The sequence below is a fragment of the Engystomops pustulosus genome, chromosome 1 (genome assembly GCF_040894005.1).
Source record: "Engystomops pustulosus chromosome 1, aEngPut4.maternal, whole genome shotgun sequence".
NCBI lineage: Eukaryota > Metazoa > Chordata > Amphibia > Anura > Leptodactylidae > Engystomops > Engystomops pustulosus.
In genome coordinates this window covers 204,948,029-204,966,793 of record NC_092411.1, presented here as the reverse complement: position 1 = coordinate 204,966,793, position 18,765 = coordinate 204,948,029, and the positions used below count along the sequence as shown (strand labels likewise).

Sequence of the window (18,765 nt, the reverse complement as noted above, 5' to 3'; positions counted from 1 at the left end):
AACTGAGCTATTTCTGCCTCCTCTTACAGTAATCGGGGACACTTTTTTAAAAAATTGAAGACACAACAACAGCATAGAAATCCAACTGCATTACAAACCAGAGTCCTCTCCAGCACAAGAAAATTTCCAATTATTTCACAGGAAGCTACATTTATTTAAATTAGTTGATAAGTATCAATATACTAGCAAGATAAAGCTTAACATTGAAGCAAGGACCTTTAGAGCTTCAGCGAGACCATGGCAAAACCTAGAGATGAGCCAGGTACTTCAAGATCTTCAGTGTAAAGCTCTGCATACTGAGCAAGGACCTGTAGAGCTTCAGCGAGACCATTGCAAAACCTAGAGATGTGCCAGATACTTCAAGATCTTCAGTGTAAAGCTCTTTACACTGAACTATTTTAGCTTCACGAGAGTGAAAAGATGATCTCCCTTTGAAGAATTTGAAGACATTCCATCGTGAACTAAATTTCACAAAGTTACAATACATTTAATATGAACCTTTCCAAAACCCAGAAACTAAACAGGGACCTTAAGCCTAATGCTCTGCCAACCAAGCCATTTGAGCCTCTGAGAAAACGTTTTGTTTTCAATTGAATTATGTTCTATATTTTTCTCAGGACATTTTGAACAATCTGGCAATTTTCAGGCAGCATGGAAATTCTAATAGACTAAGAAAAAACAAAACAAAACCGAAAGACTTTTTAAACTTTCATCAATCACATTGTTTTGGTTACCAAGCATATCCAATATTGGATTTCAAGTAGGGATGTTGAGATTTTCAGTGCATCAGTCCTTGCTGGTGGTTTTAAAGCCTACTGAAAACGTTTTGGGATGGATTTAGAAATGGGTACTTTTAATCATGTACTTTCCTGAATGAGGAGCATCCCTATCAATTAACGAAAGAAAAAGGAGACTTCCAAAATAGTTATCGGTTGTTTTATATCCAAAGAAGAACATGCCGAAACCCGGGAACCAGGGACCTTTAGATCTTCAGTCTAACGCTCTCCCAACTGAGCTATTTCGGCCTGTGCTGCTAGTTGTGGAGGTCACTGTTTTGGGAATTTGAAGATGTTCCACATCATAGAAATGCAAAGACATTGTGAATATAATTACAAGAATAACAAAAATTTCCAAACCGGAAGTAAATTTTTTAAACGTGTTGTGTTGTATTTTTGTACATTTATATGGTGTGAAAAGATGCCGAAACCCAGGATCGAACCAGGGACCTTTAGATCTTCAGTCTAACGCTCTCCCAACTGAGCTATTTCGGCCTCCTCTAACAGTAAGCGTGGACACTTTTTAAAAAAATTGAAGACACAACAACAGCATAGAAATCCAACTGCATTACAAACCAGAGTCCTCTCCAGCACAAGAAAATTTCCAATTACTTCAAAGGAAGCTACATTTATTTAAATTAGTTGATAAGTATCAATATACTAGCAAGATAAAGCTTAACATTGAAGCAAGGACCTTTAGAGCTTCAGCGAGACCATGGCAAAACCTAGAGATGAGCCAGGTACTTCAAGATCTTCAGTGTAAAGCTCTGCATACTGAGCAAGGACCTGTAGAGCTTCAGCGAGACCATTGCAAAACCTAGAGATGTGCCAGATACTTCAAGATCTTCAGTGTAAAGCTCTTTACACTGAACTATTTTAGCTTCACGAGAGTGAAAAGATGATCTCCCTTTGAAGAATTTGAAGACATTCCATCGTGAACTAAATTTTACAAAGTTACAATACATTTAATATGAACCTTTCCAAAACCCAGAAACTAAACAGGGACCTTAAGCCTAATGTTCTGCCAACCAAGCCATTTGAGCCTCTGAGAAAACGTTTTGTTTTCAATTGAATTATGTTCTATATTTTTCTCAGGACATTTTGAACAATCTGGCAATTTTCAGGCAGCATGGAAATTCTAATAGACTAAGAAAAAACAAAACAAAACCGAAAGACTTTTTAAACTTTCATCAATCACATTGTTTTGGTTACCAAGCATATCCAATATTGGATTTCAAGTAGGGATGTTGAGATTTTCAGTGCATCAGTCCTTGCTGGTGGTTTTAAAGCCTACTGAAAACGTTTTGGGATGGATTTAGAAATGGGTACTTTTAATCATGTACTTTCCTGAATGAGGAGCATCCCTATCAATTTACGAAAGAAAAAGGAGACTTCCAAAATAGTTATCGGTTGTTTTATATCCAAAGAAGAACATGCCGAAACTCGGGATCGAACCAGGGACCTTTAGATCTTCAGTCTAACGCTCTCCCAACTGAGCTATTTCGGCCTGTGCTGCTAGTTGTGGAGGTCACTGTTTTGGGAATTTGAAGATGTTCCACATCATAGAAATGCAAAGACATTGTGAATACAATTACAAGAATAACAAAAATTTCCAAACCGGAAGTAAATTTTTTAAACGTGTTGTGTTTTTGTACATTTTCATGGTGTGAAAAGATGCCGAAACCCGGGATCGAACCAGGGACCTTTAGATCTTCAGTCTAACGCTCTCCCAACTGAGCTATTTCTGCCTCCTCTTACAGTAAGCGGGGACACTTTTTTAAAAAATTGAAGACACAACAACAGCATAGAAATCCAACTGCATTACAAACCAGAGTCCTCTCCAGCACAAGAAAATTTCCAATTACTTCACAGGAAGCTACATTTATTTAAATTAGTTGATAAGTATCAATATACTAGCAAGATAAAGCTTAACATTGAAGCAAGGACCTTTAGAGCTTCAGCGAGACCATGGCAAAACCTAGAGATGAGCCAGGTACTTCAAGATCTTCAGTGTAAAGCTCTGCATACTGAGCAAGGATCTGTAGAGCTTCAGCGAGACCATTGCAAAACCTAGAGATGTGCCAGATACTTCAAGATCTTCAGTGTAAAGCTCTCCACACTGAACTATTTTAGCTTCACGAGAGTGAAAAGATGATCTCCCTTTGAAGAATTTGAAGACATTCCATCGTGAACTAAATTTCACAAAGTTACAATACATTTAATATGAACCTTTCCAAAACCCAGAAACTAAACAGGGACCTTAAGCCTAATGCTCTGCCAACCAAGCCATTTGAGCCTCTGAGAAAACGTTTTGTTTTCAATTGAATTATGTTCTATATTTTTCTCAGGACATTTTGAACAATCTGGCAATTTTCAGGCAGCATGGAAATTCTAATAGACTAAGAAAAAACAAAACCGAAAGACTTTTTAAACTTTCATCAATCACATTGTTTTGGTTACCAAGCATATCCAATATTGGATTTCAAGTAGGGATGTTGAGATTTTCAGTGCATCAGTCCTTGCTGGTGGTTTTAAAGCCTACTGAAAATGTTTTGGGATGGATTTAGAAATGGGTACTTTTAATCATGTACTTTCCTGAATGAGGAGCATCCCTATCAATTTACGAAAGAAAAAGGAGACTTCCAAAATAGTTATCGGTTGTTTTATATCCAAAGAAGAACATGCCGAAACCCGGGATCGAACCAGGGACCTTTAGATCTTCAGTCTAACGCTCTCCCAACTGAGCTATTTCGGCCTGTGCTGCTAGTTGTGGAGGTCACTGTTTTGGGAATTTGAAGATGTTCCACTTCATAGAAATGCAAAGACATTGTGAATACAATTACAAGAATAACAAAAATTTCCAAACCGGAAGAAAATTTTTTAAACGTGTTGTGTTGTATTTTTGTACATTTATATGGTGTGAAAAGATGCCGAAACCCGGGATCGAACCAGGGACCTTTAGATCTTCAGTCTAACGCTCTCCCAACTGAGCTATTTCTGCCTCCTCTTACAGTAAGCGGGGACACTTTTTTAAAAAATTGAAGACACAACAACAGCATAGAAATCCATCTGCATTACAAACCAGAGTCCTCTCCAGCACAAGAAAATTTCCAATTACTTCACAGGAAGCTACATTTATTTAAATTAGTTGATAAGTATCAATATACTAGCAAGATAAAGCTTAACATTGAAGCAAGGACCTTTAGAGCTTCAGCGAGACCATGGCAAAACCTAGAGATGAGCCAGGTACTTCAAGATCTTCAGTGTAAAGCTCTGCATACTGAGCAAGGACCTGTAGAGCTTCAGCGAGACCATTGCAAAACCTAGAGATGTGCCAGATACTTCAAGATCTTCAGTGTAAAGCTCTCCACACTGAACTATTTTAGCTTCACGAGAGTGAAAAGATGATCTCCCTTTGAAGAATTTGAAGACATTCCATCGTGAACTAAATTTCACAAAGTTACAATACATTTAATATGAACCTTTCCAAAACCCAGAAACTAAACAGGGACCTTAAGCCTAATGCTCTGCCAACCAAGCCATTTGAGCCTCTGAGAAAACGTTTTGTTTTCAATTGAATTATGTTCTATATTTTTCTCAGGACATTTTGAACAATCTGGCAATTTTCAGGCAGCATGGAAATTCTAATAGACTAAGAAAAAACAAAACAAAACCGAAAGACTTTTTAAACTTTCATCAATCACATTGTTTTGGTTACCAAGCATATCCAATATTGGATTTCAAGTAGGGATGTTGAGATTTTCAGTGCATCAGTCCTTGCTGGTGGTTTTAAAGCCTACTGAAAAAGTTTTGGGATGGATTTAGAAATGGGTACTTTTAATCATGTACTTTCCTGAATGAGGAGCATCCCTATCAATTTACGAAAGAAAAAGGAGACTTCCAAAATAGTTATCGGTTGTTTTATATCCAAAGAAGAACATGCCGAAACCTGGGATCGAACCAGGGACCTTTAGATCTTCAGTCTAACGCTCTCCCAACTGAGCTATTTCGGCCTGTGCTGCTAGTTGTGGAGGTCACTGTTTTGGGAATTTGAAGATGTTCCACATCATAGAAATGCAAAGACATTGTGAATACAATTACAAGAATAACAAAAATTTCCAAACCGGAAGTAAATTTTTTAAACGTGTTGTGTTGTATTTTTGTACATTTATATGGTGTGAAAAGATGCCGAAACCCGGGATCGAACCAGGGACCTTTAGATCTTCAGTCTAACGCTCTCCCAACTGAGCTATTTCTGCCTCCTCTTACAGTAAGCGGAGACACTTTTTTAAAAAATTGAAGACACAACAACAGCATAGAAATCCAACTGCATTACAAACCAGAGTCCTCTCCAGCACAAGAAAATTTCCAATTACTTCACAGGAAGCTACATTTATTTAAATTAGTTGATAAGTATCAATATACTAGCAAGATAAAGCTTAGCATTGAAGCAAGGACCTTTAGAGCTTCAGCGAGACCATGGCAAAACCTAGAGATGAGCCAGGTACTTCAAGATCTTCAGTGTAAAGCTCTGCATACCGAGCAAGGACCTGTAGAGCTTCAGCGAGACCATTGCAAAACCTAGAGATGTGCCAGATACTTCAAGATCTTCAGTGTAAAGCTCTCCACACAGAACTATTTTAGCTTCACGAGAGTGAAAAGATGATCTCCCTTTGAAGAATTTGAAGACATTCCATCGTGAACTAAATTTCACAAAGTTACAATACATTTAATATGAACCTTTCCAAAACCCAGAAACTAAACAGGGACCTTAAGCCTAATGCTCTGCCAACCAAGCCATTTGAGCCTCTGAGAAAACATTTTGTTTTCAATTGAATTATGTTCTATATTTTTCTCAGGACATTTTGAACAATCTGGCAATTTTCAGGCAGCATGGAAATTCTAATAGACTAAGAAAAAACAAAACAAAACCGAAAGACTTTTTAAACTTTCATCAATCACATTGTTTTGGTTACCAAGCATATCCAATATTGGATTTCAAGTAGGGATGTTGAGATTTTCAGTGCATCAGTCCTTGCTGGTGGTTTTAAAGCCTACTGAAAACGTTTTGGGATGGATTTAGAAATGGGTACTTTTAATCATGTACTTTCCTGAATGAGGAGCATCCCTATCAATTAACGAAAGAAAAAGGAGACTTCCAAAATAGTTATCGGTTGTTTTATATCCAAAGAAGAACATGCCGAAACCCGGGATTGAACCAGGGACCTTTAGATCTTCAGTCTAACGCTCTCCCAACTGAGCTATTTCGGCCTGTGCTGCTAGTTGTGGAGGTCACTGTTTTGGGAATTTGAAGATGTTCCACATCATAGAAATGCAAAGACATTGTGAATACAATTACAAGAATAACAAAAATTTCCAAACCGGAAGTAAATTTTTTAAACGTGTTGTGTTGTATTTTTGTACATTTATATGGTGTGAAAAGATGCCGAAACCCGGGATCGAACCAGGGACCTTTAGATCTTCAGTATAATGCTCTCCCAACTGAGCTATTTCGGCCTCCTCTTACAGTAAGCGTGGACACTTTTTAAAAAAATTGAAGACACAACAACAGCATAGAAATCCAACCGCATTACAAACCAGAGTCCTCTCCAGCACAAGAAAATTTCCAATTACTTCACAGGAAGCTACATTTATTTAAATTAGTTGATAAGTATCAATATACTAGCAAGATAAAGCTTAACATTGAAGCAAGGACCTTTAGAGCTTCAGCGAGACCATGGCAAAACCTAGAGATGAGCCAGGTACTTCAAGATCTTCAGTGTAAAGCTCTGCATACTGAGCAAGGACCTGTAGAGCTTCAGCGAGACCATTGCAAAACCTAGAGATGTGCCAGATACTTTAAAATCTTCAGTGTAAAGCTCTCCACACTGAACTATTTTAGCTTCACAAGAGTGAAAAGATGATCTCCCTTTGAAGAATTTGAAGACATTCCATCGTGAACTAAATTTCACAAAGTTACAATACATTTAATATGAACCTTTCCAAAACCCAGAAACTAAACAGGGACCTTAAGCCTAATGCTCTGCCAACCAAGCCATTTGAGCCTCTGAGAAAACGTTTTGTTTTCAATTGAATTATGTTCTATATTTTTCTCAGGACATTTTGAACAATCTGGCAATTTTCAGGCAGCATGGAAATTCTAATAGACTAAGAAAAAACAAAACAAAACCGAAAGACTTTTTAAACTTTCATCAATCACATTGTTTTGGTTACCAAGCATATCCAATATTGGATTTCAAGTAGGGATGTTGAGATTTTCAGTGCATCAGTCCTTGCTGGTGGTTTTAAAGCCTACTGAAAATGTTTTGGGATGGATTTAGAAATGGGTACTTTTAATCATGTACTTTCCTGAATGAGGAGCATCCCTATCAATTTACGAAAGAAAAAGGAGACTTCCAAAATAGTTATCGGTTGTTTTATATCCAAAGAAGAACATGCCGAAACCCGGGATCGAACCAGGGACCTTTAGATCTTCAGTCTAACGCTCTCCCAACTGAGCTATTTCGGCCTGTGCTGCTAGTTGTGGAGGTCACTGTTTTGGGAATTTGAAGATGTTCCACATCATAGAAATGCAAAGACATTGTGAATATAATTACAAGAATAACAAAAATTTCCAAACCGGAAGTAAATTTTTTAAACGTGTTGTGTTGTATTTTTGTACATTTATATGGTGTGAAAAGATGCCGAAACCCGGGATCGAACCAGGGACCTTTAGATCTTCAGTCTAATGCTCTCCCAACTGAGCTATTTCGGCCTCCTCTAACAGTAAGCGTGGACACTTTTTAAAAAAATTGAAGACACAACAACAGCATAGAAATCCAACTGCATTACAAACCAGAGTCCTCTCCAGCACAAGAAAATTTCCAATTACTTCACAGGAAGCTACATTTATTTAAATTAGTTGATAAGTATCAATATACTAGCAAGATAAAGCTTAACATTGAAGCAAGGACCTTTAGAGCTTCAGCGAGACCATGGCAAAACCTAGAGATGAGCCAGGTACTTCAAGATCTTCAGTGTAAAGCTCTCCACACTGAACTATTTTAGCTTCACGAGAGTGAAAAGATGATCTCCCTTTGAAGAATTTGAAGACATTCCATCGTGAACTAAATTTCACAAAGTTACAATACATTCAATATGAACCTTTCCAAAACCCAGAAACTAAACAGGGACCTTAAGCCTAATGCTCTGCCAACCAAGCCATTTGAGCCTCTGAGAAAACGTTTTGTTTTCAATTGAATTATGTTCTATATTTTTCTCAGGACATTTTGAACAATCTGGCAATTTTCAGGCAGCATGGAAATTCTAATAGACTAAGAAAAAACAAAACAAAACCGAAAGACTTTTTAAACTTTCATCAATCACATTGTTTTGGTTACCAAGCATATCCAATATTGGATTTCAAGTAGGGATGTTGAGATTTTCAGTGCATCAGTCCTTGCTGGTGGTTTTAAAGCCTACTGAAAACGTTTTGGGATGGATTTAGAAATGGGTACTTTTAATCATGTACTTTCCTGAATGAGGAGCATCCCTATCAATTAACGAAAGAAAAAGGAGACTTCCAAAATAGTTATCGGTTGTTTTGTATTCAAAGAAGAACATGCCGAAACCCGGGATTGAACCAGGGACCTTTAGATCTTCAGTCTAACGCTCTCCCAACTGAGCTATTTTGACCTGTGCTGCTAGTTGTGGAGGTCACTGTTTTGGGAATTTGAAGATGTTCCACATCATAGAAATGCAAAGACATTGTGAATACAATTACAAGAATAACAAAAATTTCCAAACCGGAAGTAAATTTTTTAAACGTGTTGTGTTGTATTTTTGTACATTTATATGGTGTGAAAAGATGCCGAAACCCAGGATCGAACCAGGGACCTTTAGATCTTCAGTCTAACGCTCTCCCAACTGAGCTATTTCGGCCTCCTCTAACAGTAAGCGTGGACACTTTTTAAAAAAATTGAAGACACAACAACAGCATAGAAATCCAACTGCATTACAAACCAGAGTCCTCTCCAGCACAAGAAAATTTCCAATTACTTCAAAGGAAGCTACATTTATTTAAATTAGTTGATAAGTATCAATATACTAGCAAGATAAAGCTTAACATTGAAGCAAGGACCTTTAGAGCTTCAGCGAGACCATGGCAAAACCTAGAGATGAGCCAGGTACTTCAAGATCTTCAGTGTAAAGCTCTGCATACTGAGCAAGGACCTGTAGAGCTTCAGCGAGACCATTGCAAAACCTAGAGATGTGCCAGATACTTCAAGATCTTCAGTGTAAAGCTCTTTACACTGAACTATTTTAGCTTCACGAGAGTGAAAAGATGATCTCCCTTTGAAGAATTTGAAGACATTCCATCGTGAACTAAATTTCACAAAGTTACAATACATTTAATATGAACCTTTCCAAAACCCAGAAACTAAACAGGGACCTTAAGCCTAATGTTCTGCCAACCAAGCCATTTGAGCCTCTGAGAAAACGTTTTGTTTTCAATTGAATTATGTTCTATATTTTTCTCAGGACATTTTGAACAATCTGGCAATTTTCAGGCAGCATGGAAATTCTAATAGACTAAGAAAAAACAAAACAAAACCGAAAGACTTTTTAAACTTTCATCAATCACATTGTTTTGGTTACCAAGCATATCCAATATTGGATTTCAAGTAGGGATGTTGAGATTTTCAGTGCATCAGTCCTTGCTGGTGGTTTTAAAGCCTACTGAAAACGTTTTGGGATGGATTTAGAAATGGGTACTTTTAATCATGTACTTTCCTGAATGAGGAGCATCCCTATCAATTTACGAAAGAAAAAGGAGACTTCCAAAATAGTTATCGGTTGTTTTATATCCAAAGAAGAACATGCCGAAACCCGGGATCGAACCAGGGACCTTTAGATCTTCAGTCTAACGCTCTCCCAACTGAGCTATTTCGGCCTGTGCTGCTAGTTGTGGAGGTCACTGTTTTGGGAATTTGAAGATGTTCCACATCATAGAAATGCAAAGACATTGTGAATACAATTACAAGAATAACAAAAATTTCCAAACCGGAAGTAAATTTTTTAAACGTGTTGTGTTGTATTTTTGTACATTTATATGGTGTGAAAAGATGCCGAAACCCGGGATCGAACCAGGGACCTTTAGATCTTCAGTCTGACGCTCTCCCAACTGAGCTATTTCTGCCTCCTCTTACAGTAATCGGGGACACTTTTTTAAAAAATTGAAGACACAACAACAGCATAGAAATCCAACTGCATTACAAACCAGAGTCCTCTCCAGCACAAGAAAATTTCCAATTATTTCACAGGAAGCTACATTTATTTAAATTAGTTGATAAGTATCAATATACTAGCAAGATAAAGCTTAACATTGAAGCAAGGACCTTTAGAGCTTCAGCGAGACCATGGCAAAACCTAGAGATGAGCCAGGTACTTCAAGATCTTCAGTGTAAAGCTCTGCATACTGAGCAAGGACCTGTAGAGCTTCAGCGAGACCATTGCAAAACCTAGAGATGTGCCAGATACTTCAAGATCTTCAGTGTAAAGCTCTTTACACTGAACTATTTTAGCTTCACGAGAGTGAAAAGATGATCTCCCTTTGAAGAATTTGAAGACATTCCATCGTGAACTAAATTTCACAAAGTTACAATACATTTAATATGAACCTTTCCAAAACCCAGAAACTAAACAGGGACCTTAAGCCTAATGCTCTGCCAACCAAGCCATTTGAGCCTCTGAGAAAACGTTTTGTTTTCAATTGAATTATGTTCTATATTTTTCTCAGGACATTTTGAACAATCTGGCAATTTTCAGGCAGCATGGAAATTCTAATAGACTAAGAAAAAACAAAACAAAACCGAAAGACTTTTTAAACTTTCATCAATCACATTGTTTTGGTTACCAAGCATATCCAATATTGGATTTCAAGTAGGGATGTTGAGATTTTCAGTGCATCAGTCCTTGCTGGTGGTTTTAAAGCCTACTGAAAACGTTTTGGGATGGATTTAGAAATGGGTACTTTTAATCATGTACTTTCCTGAATGAGGAGCATCCCTATCAATTAACGAAAGAAAAAGGAGACTTCCAAAATAGTTATCGGTTGTTTTATATCCAAAGAAGAACATGCCGAAACCCGGGAACCAGGGACCTTTAGATCTTCAGTCTAACGCTCTCCCAACTGAGCTATTTCGGCCTGTGCTGCTAGTTGTGGAGGTCACTGTTTTGGGAATTTGAAGATGTTCCACATCATAGAAATGCAAAGACATTGTGAATATAATTACAAGAATAACAAAAATTTCCAAACCGGAAGTAAATTTTTTAAACGTGTTGTGTTGTATTTTTGTACATTTATATGGTGTGAAAAGATGCCGAAACCCAGGATCGAACCAGGGACCTTTAGATCTTCAGTCTAACGCTCTCCCAACTGAGCTATTTCGGCCTCCTCTAACAGTAAGCGTGGACACTTTTTAAAAAAATTGAAGACACAACAACAGCATAGAAATCCAACTGCATTACAAACCAGAGTCCTCTCCAGCACAAGAAAATTTCCAATTACTTCAAAGGAAGCTACATTTATTTAAATTAGTTGATAAGTATCAATATACTAGCAAGATAAAGCTTAACATTGAAGCAAGGACCTTTAGAGCTTCAGCGAGACCATGGCAAAACCTAGAGATGAGCCAGGTACTTCAAGATCTTCAGTGTAAAGCTCTGCATACTGAGCAAGGACCTGTAGAGCTTCAGCGAGACCATTGCAAAACCTAGAGATGTGCCAGATACTTCAAGATCTTCAGTGTAAAGCTCTTTACACTGAACTATTTTAGCTTCACGAGAGTGAAAAGATGATCTCCCTTTGAAGAATTTGAAGACATTCCATCGTGAACTAAATTTTACAAAGTTACAATACATTTAATATGAACCTTTCCAAAACCCAGAAACTAAACAGGGACCTTAAGCCTAATGTTCTGCCAACCAAGCCATTTGAGCCTCTGAGAAAACGTTTTGTTTTCAATTGAATTATGTTCTATATTTTTCTCAGGACATTTTGAACAATCTGGCAATTTTCAGGCAGCATGGAAATTCTAATAGACTAAGAAAAAACAAAACAAAACCGAAAGACTTTTTAAACTTTCATCAATCACATTGTTTTGGTTACCAAGCATATCCAATATTGGATTTCAAGTAGGGATGTTGAGATTTTCAGTGCATCAGTCCTTGCTGGTGGTTTTAAAGCCTACTGAAAACGTTTTGGGATGGATTTAGAAATGGGTACTTTTAATCATGTACTTTCCTGAATGAGGAGCATCCCTATCAATTTACGAAAGAAAAAGGAGACTTCCAAAATAGTTATCGGTTGTTTTATATCCAAAGAAGAACATGCCGAAACCCGGGATCGAACCAGGGACCTTTAGATCTTCAGTCTAACGCTCTCCCAACTGAGCTATTTCGGCCTGTGCTGCTAGTTGTGGAGGTCACTGTTTTGGGAATTTGAAGATGTTCCACATCATAGAAATGCAAAGACATTGTGAATACAATTACAAGAATAACAAAAATTTCCAAACCGGAAGTAAATTTTTTAAACGTGTTGTGTTGTATTTTTGTACATTTATATGGTGTGAAAAGATGCCGAAACCCGGGATCGAACCAGGGACCTTTAGATCTTCAGTCTGACGCTCTCCCAACTGAGCTATTTCTGCCTCCTCTTACAGTAAGCGGGGACACTTTTTTAAAAAATTGAAGACACAACAACAGCATAGAAATCCAACTGCATTACAAACCAGAGTCCTCTCCAGCACAAGAAAATTTCCAATTATTTCACAGGAAGCTACATTTATTTAAATTAGTTGATAAGTATCAATATACTAGCAAGATAAAGCTTAACATTGAAGCAAGGACCTTTAGAGCTTCAGCGAGACCATGGCAAAACCTAGAGATGAGCCAGGTACTTCAAGATCTTCAGTGTAAAGCTCTGCATACTGAGCAAGGACCTGTAGAGCTTCAGCGAGACCATTGCAAAACCTAGAGATGTGCCAGATACTTCAAGATCTTCAGTGTAAAGCTCTTTACACTGAACTATTTTAGCTTCACGAGAGTGAAAAGATGATCTCCCTTTGAAGAATTTGAAGACATTCCATCGTGAACTAAATTTCACAAAGTTACAATACATTTAATATGAACCTTTCCAAAACCCAGAAACTAAACAGGGACCTTAAGCCTAATGCTCTGCCAACCAAGCCATTTGAGCCTCTGAGAAAACGTTTTGTTTTCAATTGAATTATGTTCTATATTTTTCTCAGGACATTTTGAACAATCTGGCAATTTTCAGGCAGCATGGAAATTCTAATAGACTAAGAAAAAACAAAACAAAACCGAAAGACTTTTTAAACTTTCATCAATCACATTGTTTTGGTTACCAAGCATATCCAATATTGGATTTCAAGTAGGGATGTTGAGATTTTCAGTGCATCAGTCCTTGCTGGTGGTTTTAAAGCCTACTGAAAACGTTTTGGGATGGATTTAGAAATGGGTACTTTTAATCATGTACTTTCCTGAATGAGGAGCATCCCTATCAATTAACGAAAGAAAAAGGAGACTTCCAAAATAGTTATCGGTTGTTTTATATCCAAAGAAGAACATGCCGAAACCCGGGAACCAGGGACCTTTAGATCTTCAGTCTAACGCTCTCCCAACTGAGCTATTTCGGCCTGTGCTGCTAGTTGTGGAGGTCACTGTTTTGGGAATTTGAAGATGTTCCACATCATAGAAATGCAAAGACATTGTGAATATAATTACAAGAATAACAAAAATTTCCAAACCGGAAGTAAATTTTTTAAACGTGTTGTGTTGTATTTTTGTACATTTATATGGTGTGAAAAGATGCCGAAACCCGGGATCGAACCAGGGACCTTTAGATCTTCAGTCTAACGCTCTCCCAACTGAGCTATTTCGGCCTCCTCTAACAGTAAGCGTGGACACTTTTTAAAAAAATTGAAGACACAACAACAGCATAGAAATCCAACTGCATTACAAACCAGAGTCCTCTCCAGCACAAGAAAATTTCCAATTACTTCACAGGAAGCTACATTTATTTAAATTAGTTGATAAGTATCAATATACTAGCAAGATAAAGCTTAACATTGAAGCAAGGACCTTTAGAGCTTCAGCGAGACCATGGCAAAACCTAGAGATGAGCCAGGTACTTCAAGATCTTCAGTGTAAAGCTCTGCATACCGAGCAAGGACCTGTAGAGCTTCAGCGAGACCATTGCAAAACCTAGAGATCTGCCAGATACTTCAAGATCTTCAGTGTAAAGCTCTCCACACAGAACTATTTTAGCTTCACGAGAGTGAAAAGATGATCTCCCTTTGAAGAATTTGAAGACATTCCATCGTGAACTAAATTTCACAAAGTTACAATACATTTAATATGAACCTTTCCAAAACCCAGAAATTAAACAGGGACCTTAAGCCTAATGCTCTGTCAACCAAGCCATTTGAGCCTCTGAGAAAACGTTTTGTTTTCAATTGAATTATGTTCTATATTTTTCTCAGGACATTTTGAACAATCTGGCAATTTTCAGGCAGCATGGAAATTCTAATAGACTAAGAAAAAACAAAACAAAACCGAAAGACTTTTTAAACTTTCATCAATCACATTGTTTTGGTTACCAAGCATATCCAATATTGGATTTCAAGTAGGGATGTTGAGATTTTCAGTGCATCAGTCCTTGCTGGTGGTTTTAAAGCCTACTGAAAACGTTTTGGGATGGATTTAGAAATGGGTACTTTTAATCATGTACTTTCCTGAATGAGGAGCATCCCTATCAATTTACGAAAGAAAAAGGAGACTTCCAAAATAGTTATCGGTTGTTTTATATCCAAGGAAGAACATGCCGAAACCCGGGATCGAACCAGGGACCTTTAGATCTTCAGTCTAACGCTCTCCCAACTGAGCTATTTCGGCCTGTGCTGCTAGTTGTGGAGGTCACTGTTTTGGGAATTTGAAGATGTTCCACATCATAGAAATGCAAAGACATTGTGAATACAATTACAAGAATAACAAAAATTTCCAAACCGGAAGTAAATTTTTTAAACGTGTTGTGTTGTATTTTTGTACATTTATATGGTGTGAAACGATGCCGAAACCCGGGATCGAACCAGGGACCTTTAGATCTTCAGTCTAACGCTCTCCCAACTGAGCTATTTCGGCCTCCTCTTACAGTAAGCGGGGACACTTTTTTAAAAAATTGAAGACACAACAACAGCATAGAAATCCAACTGCATTACAAACCAGAGTCCTCTCCAGCACAAGAAAATTTCCAATTACTTCACAGGAAGCTACATTTATTTAAATTAGTTGATAAGTATCAATATACTAGCAAGATAAAGCTTAACATTGAAGCAAGGACCTTTAGAGCTTCAGCGAGACCATGGCAAAACCTAGAGATGAGCCAGGTACTTCAAGATCTTCAGTGTAAAGCTCTGCATACTGAGCAAGGACCTGTAGAGCTTCAGCGAGACCATTGCAAAACCTAGAGATGTGCCAGATACTTCAAGATCTTCAGTGTAAAGCTCTCCACACTGAACTATTTTAGCTTCACAAGAGTGAAAAGATGATCTCCCTTTGAAGAATTTGAAGACATTCCATCGTGAACTAAATTTCACAAAGTTACAATACATTTAATATGAACCTTTCCAAAACCCAGAAACTAAACAGGGACCTTAAGCCTAATGCTCTGCCAACCAAGCCATTTGAGCCTCTGAGAAAACGTTTTGTTTTCAATTGAATTATGTTCTATATTTTTCTCAGGACATTTTGAACAATCTGGCAATTTTCAGGCAGCATGGAAATTCTAATAGACTAAGAAAAAACAAAACAAAACCGAAAGACTTTTTAAACTTTCATCAATCACATTGTTTTGGTTACCAAGCATATCCAATATTGGATTTCAAGTAGGGATGTTGAGATTTTCAGTGCATCAGTCCTTGCTGGTGGTTTTAAAGCCTACTGAAAACGTTTTGGGATGGATTTAGAAATGGGTACTTTTAATCATGTACTTTCCTGAATGAGGAGCATCCCTATCAATTAACGAAAGAAAAAGGAGACTTCCAAAATAGTTATCGGTTGTTTTATATCCAAAGAAGAACATGCCGAAACCCGGGAACCAGGGACCTTTAGATCTTCAGTCTAACGCTCTCCCAACTGAGCTATTTCGGCCTGTGCTGCTAGTTGTGGAGGTCACTGTTTTGGGAATTTGAAGATGTTCCACATCATAGAAATGCAAAGACATTGTGAATACAATTACAAGAATAACAAAAATTTCCAAACCGGAAGTAAATTTTTTAAACGTGTTGTGTTGTATTTTTGTACATTTATATGGTGTGAAAAGATGCCGAAACCCGGGATCGAACCAGGGACCTTTAGATCTTCAGTCTAACGCTCTCCCAACTGAGCTATTTCGGCCTCCTCTAACAGTTTGCGTGGACACTTTTTAAAAAAATTGAAGACACAACAACAGCATAGAAATCCAACTGCATTACAAACCAGAGTCCTCTCCAGCACAAGAAAATTTCCAATTACTTCACAGGAAGCTACATTTATTTAAATTAGTTGATAAGTATCAATATACTAGCAAGATAAAGCTTAACATTGAAGCAAGGACCTTTAGAGCTTCAGCGAGACCATGGCAAAACCTAGAGATGAGTCAGGTACTTCAAGATCTTCAGTGTAAAGCTCTGCATACCGAGCAAGGACCTGTAGAGCTTCAGCAAGACCATTGCAAAACCTAGAGATCTGCCAGATACTTCAAGATCTTCAGTGTAAAGCTCTCCACACAGAACTATTTTAGCTTCACGAGAGTGAAAAGATGATCTCCCTTTGAAGAATTTGAAGACATTCCATCGTGAACTAAATTTCACAAAGTTACAATACATTTAATATGAACCTTTCCAAAACCCAGAAATTAAACAGGGACCTTAAGCCTAATGCTCTGTCAACCAAGCCATTTGAGCCTCTGAGAAAACGTTTTGTTTTCAATTGAATTATGTTCTATATTTTTCTCAGGACATTTTGAACAATCTGGCAATTTTCAGGCAGCATGGAAATTCTAATAGACTAAGAAAAAACAAAACAAAACCGAAAGACTTTTTAAACTTTCATCAATCACATTGTTTTGGTTACCAAGCATATCCAATATTGGATTTCAAGTAGGGATGTTGAGATTTTCAGTGCATCAGTCCTTGCTGGTGGTTTTAAAGCCTACTGAAAACGTTTTGGGATGGATTTAGAAATGGGTACTTTTAATCATGTACTTTCCTGAATGAGGAGCATCCCTATCAATTTACGAAAGAAAAAGGAGACTTCCAAAATAGTTATCGGTTGTTTTATATCCAAAGAAGAACATGCCGAAACCCGGGATCGAACCAGGGACCTTTAGATCTTCAGTCTAACGCTCTCCCAACTGAGCTATTTCGGCCTGTGCTGCTAGTTGTGGAGGTCACTGTTTTGGGAATTTGAAGATGTTCCACATCATAGAAATGCAAAGACATTGTGAATACAATTACAAGAATAACAAAAATTTCCAAACCGGAAGTAAATTTTTTAAACGTGTTGTGTTGTATTTTTGTACATTTATATGGTGTGAAAAGATGCCGAAACCCGGGATCGAACCAGGGACCTTTAGATCTTCAGTCTAACGCTCTCCCAACTGAGCTATTTCTGCCTCCTCTTACAGTAAGCGGGGACACTTTTTTAAAAAATTGAAGACACAACAACAGCATAGAAATCCAACTGCATTACAAACCAGAGTCCTCTCCAGCACAAGAAAATTTCCAATTACTTCACAGGAAGCTACATTTATTTAAATTAGTTGATAAGTATCAATATACTAGCAAGATAAAGCTTAACATTGAAGCAAGGACCTTTAGAGCTTCAGCGAGACCATGGCAAAACCTAGAGATGAGCCAGGTACTTCAAGATCTTCAGTGTAAAGCTCTGCATACTGAGCAAGGACCTGTAGAGCTTCAGCGAGACCATTGCAAAACCTAGAGATGTGCCAGATACTTCAAGATCTTCAGTGTAAAGCTCTCCACACTGAACTATTTTAGCTTCACGAGAGTGAAAAGATGATCTCCCTTTGAAGAATTTGAAGACATTCCATCGTGAACTAAATTTCACAAAGTTACAATACATTTAATATGAACCTTTCCAAAACCCAGAAACTAAACAGGGACCTTAAGCCTAATGCTCTGCCAACCAAGCCATTTGAGCCTCTGAGAAAACGTTTTGTTTTCAATTGAATTATGTTCTATATTTTTCTCAGGACATTTTGAACAATCTGGCAATTTTCAGGCAGCATGGAAATTCTAATAGACTAAGAAAAAACAAAACAAAACCGAAAGACTTTTTAAACTTTCATCAATCACATTGTTTTGGTTACCAAGCATATCCAATATTGGATTTCAAGTAGGGATGTTGAGATTTTCAGTGCATCAGTCCTTGCTGGTGGTTTTAAAGCCTACTGAAAACGTTTTGGGATGGATTTAGAAATGGGTACTTTTAATCATGTACTTTCCTGAATGAGGAGCATCCCTATCAATTAACGAAAGAAAAAGGAGACTTCCAAAATAGTTATCGGTTGTTTTATATCCAAAGAAGAACATGCCGAAACCCGGGAACCAGGGACCTTTAGATCTTCAGTCTAACGCTCTCCCAACTGAGCTATTTCGGCCTGTGCTGCTAGTTGTGGAGGTCACTGTTTTGGGAATTTGAAGATGTTCCACATCATAGAAATGCAAAGACATTGTGAATACAATTACAAGAATAACAAAAATTTCCAAACCGGAAGTAAATTTTTTAAACGTGTTGTGTTGTATTTTTGTACATTTATATGGTGTGAAAAGATGCCGAAACCCGGGATCGAACCAGGGACCTTTAGATCTTCAGTCTAACGCTCTCCCAACTGAGCTATTTCGGC

At 37.6% G+C, this 18,765-nt stretch overlaps 11 non-coding genes across 11 annotated transcripts; all 11 read right to left on the bottom strand.

Moving 5' to 3' along the window:
* Positions 1–3,458: 3,458 nt before the first annotated feature.
* TRNAF-GAA (transfer RNA phenylalanine (anticodon GAA)) lies at positions 3,459–3,531 on the bottom strand. Its single transcript has one exon. It is a non-coding gene; the product is annotated as a tRNA-Phe (tRNA).
* Positions 3,532–4,716: 1,185 nt separating this feature from the next.
* On the bottom strand, positions 4,717–4,789 carry TRNAF-GAA (transfer RNA phenylalanine (anticodon GAA)). Its single transcript has one exon. It is a non-coding gene; the product is annotated as a tRNA-Phe (tRNA).
* A 2,443-nt stretch (positions 4,790–7,232) lies between these two features.
* TRNAF-GAA (transfer RNA phenylalanine (anticodon GAA)) lies at positions 7,233–7,305 on the bottom strand. The gene has a single exon. It is a non-coding gene; the product is annotated as a tRNA-Phe (tRNA).
* Positions 7,306–9,656: 2,351 nt separating this feature from the next.
* Positions 9,657–9,729, bottom strand: TRNAF-GAA (transfer RNA phenylalanine (anticodon GAA)). The gene has a single exon. It is a non-coding gene; the product is annotated as a tRNA-Phe (tRNA).
* A 2,439-nt stretch (positions 9,730–12,168) lies between these two features.
* On the bottom strand, positions 12,169–12,241 carry TRNAF-GAA (transfer RNA phenylalanine (anticodon GAA)). Its single transcript has one exon. It is a non-coding gene; the product is annotated as a tRNA-Phe (tRNA).
* A 1,427-nt stretch (positions 12,242–13,668) lies between these two features.
* On the bottom strand, positions 13,669–13,741 carry TRNAF-GAA (transfer RNA phenylalanine (anticodon GAA)). Its single transcript has one exon. It is a non-coding gene; the product is annotated as a tRNA-Phe (tRNA).
* A 939-nt stretch (positions 13,742–14,680) lies between these two features.
* Positions 14,681–14,753, bottom strand: TRNAF-GAA (transfer RNA phenylalanine (anticodon GAA)). The gene has a single exon. It is a non-coding gene; the product is annotated as a tRNA-Phe (tRNA).
* Positions 14,754–14,926: 173 nt separating this feature from the next.
* Positions 14,927–14,999, bottom strand: TRNAF-GAA (transfer RNA phenylalanine (anticodon GAA)). The gene has a single exon. It is a non-coding gene; the product is annotated as a tRNA-Phe (tRNA).
* A 1,181-nt stretch (positions 15,000–16,180) lies between these two features.
* Positions 16,181–16,253, bottom strand: TRNAF-GAA (transfer RNA phenylalanine (anticodon GAA)). The gene has a single exon. It is a non-coding gene; the product is annotated as a tRNA-Phe (tRNA).
* Positions 16,254–17,192: 939 nt separating this feature from the next.
* TRNAF-GAA (transfer RNA phenylalanine (anticodon GAA)) lies at positions 17,193–17,265 on the bottom strand. Its single transcript has one exon. It is a non-coding gene; the product is annotated as a tRNA-Phe (tRNA).
* A 1,427-nt stretch (positions 17,266–18,692) lies between these two features.
* TRNAF-GAA (transfer RNA phenylalanine (anticodon GAA)) lies at positions 18,693–18,765 on the bottom strand. Its single transcript has one exon. It is a non-coding gene; the product is annotated as a tRNA-Phe (tRNA).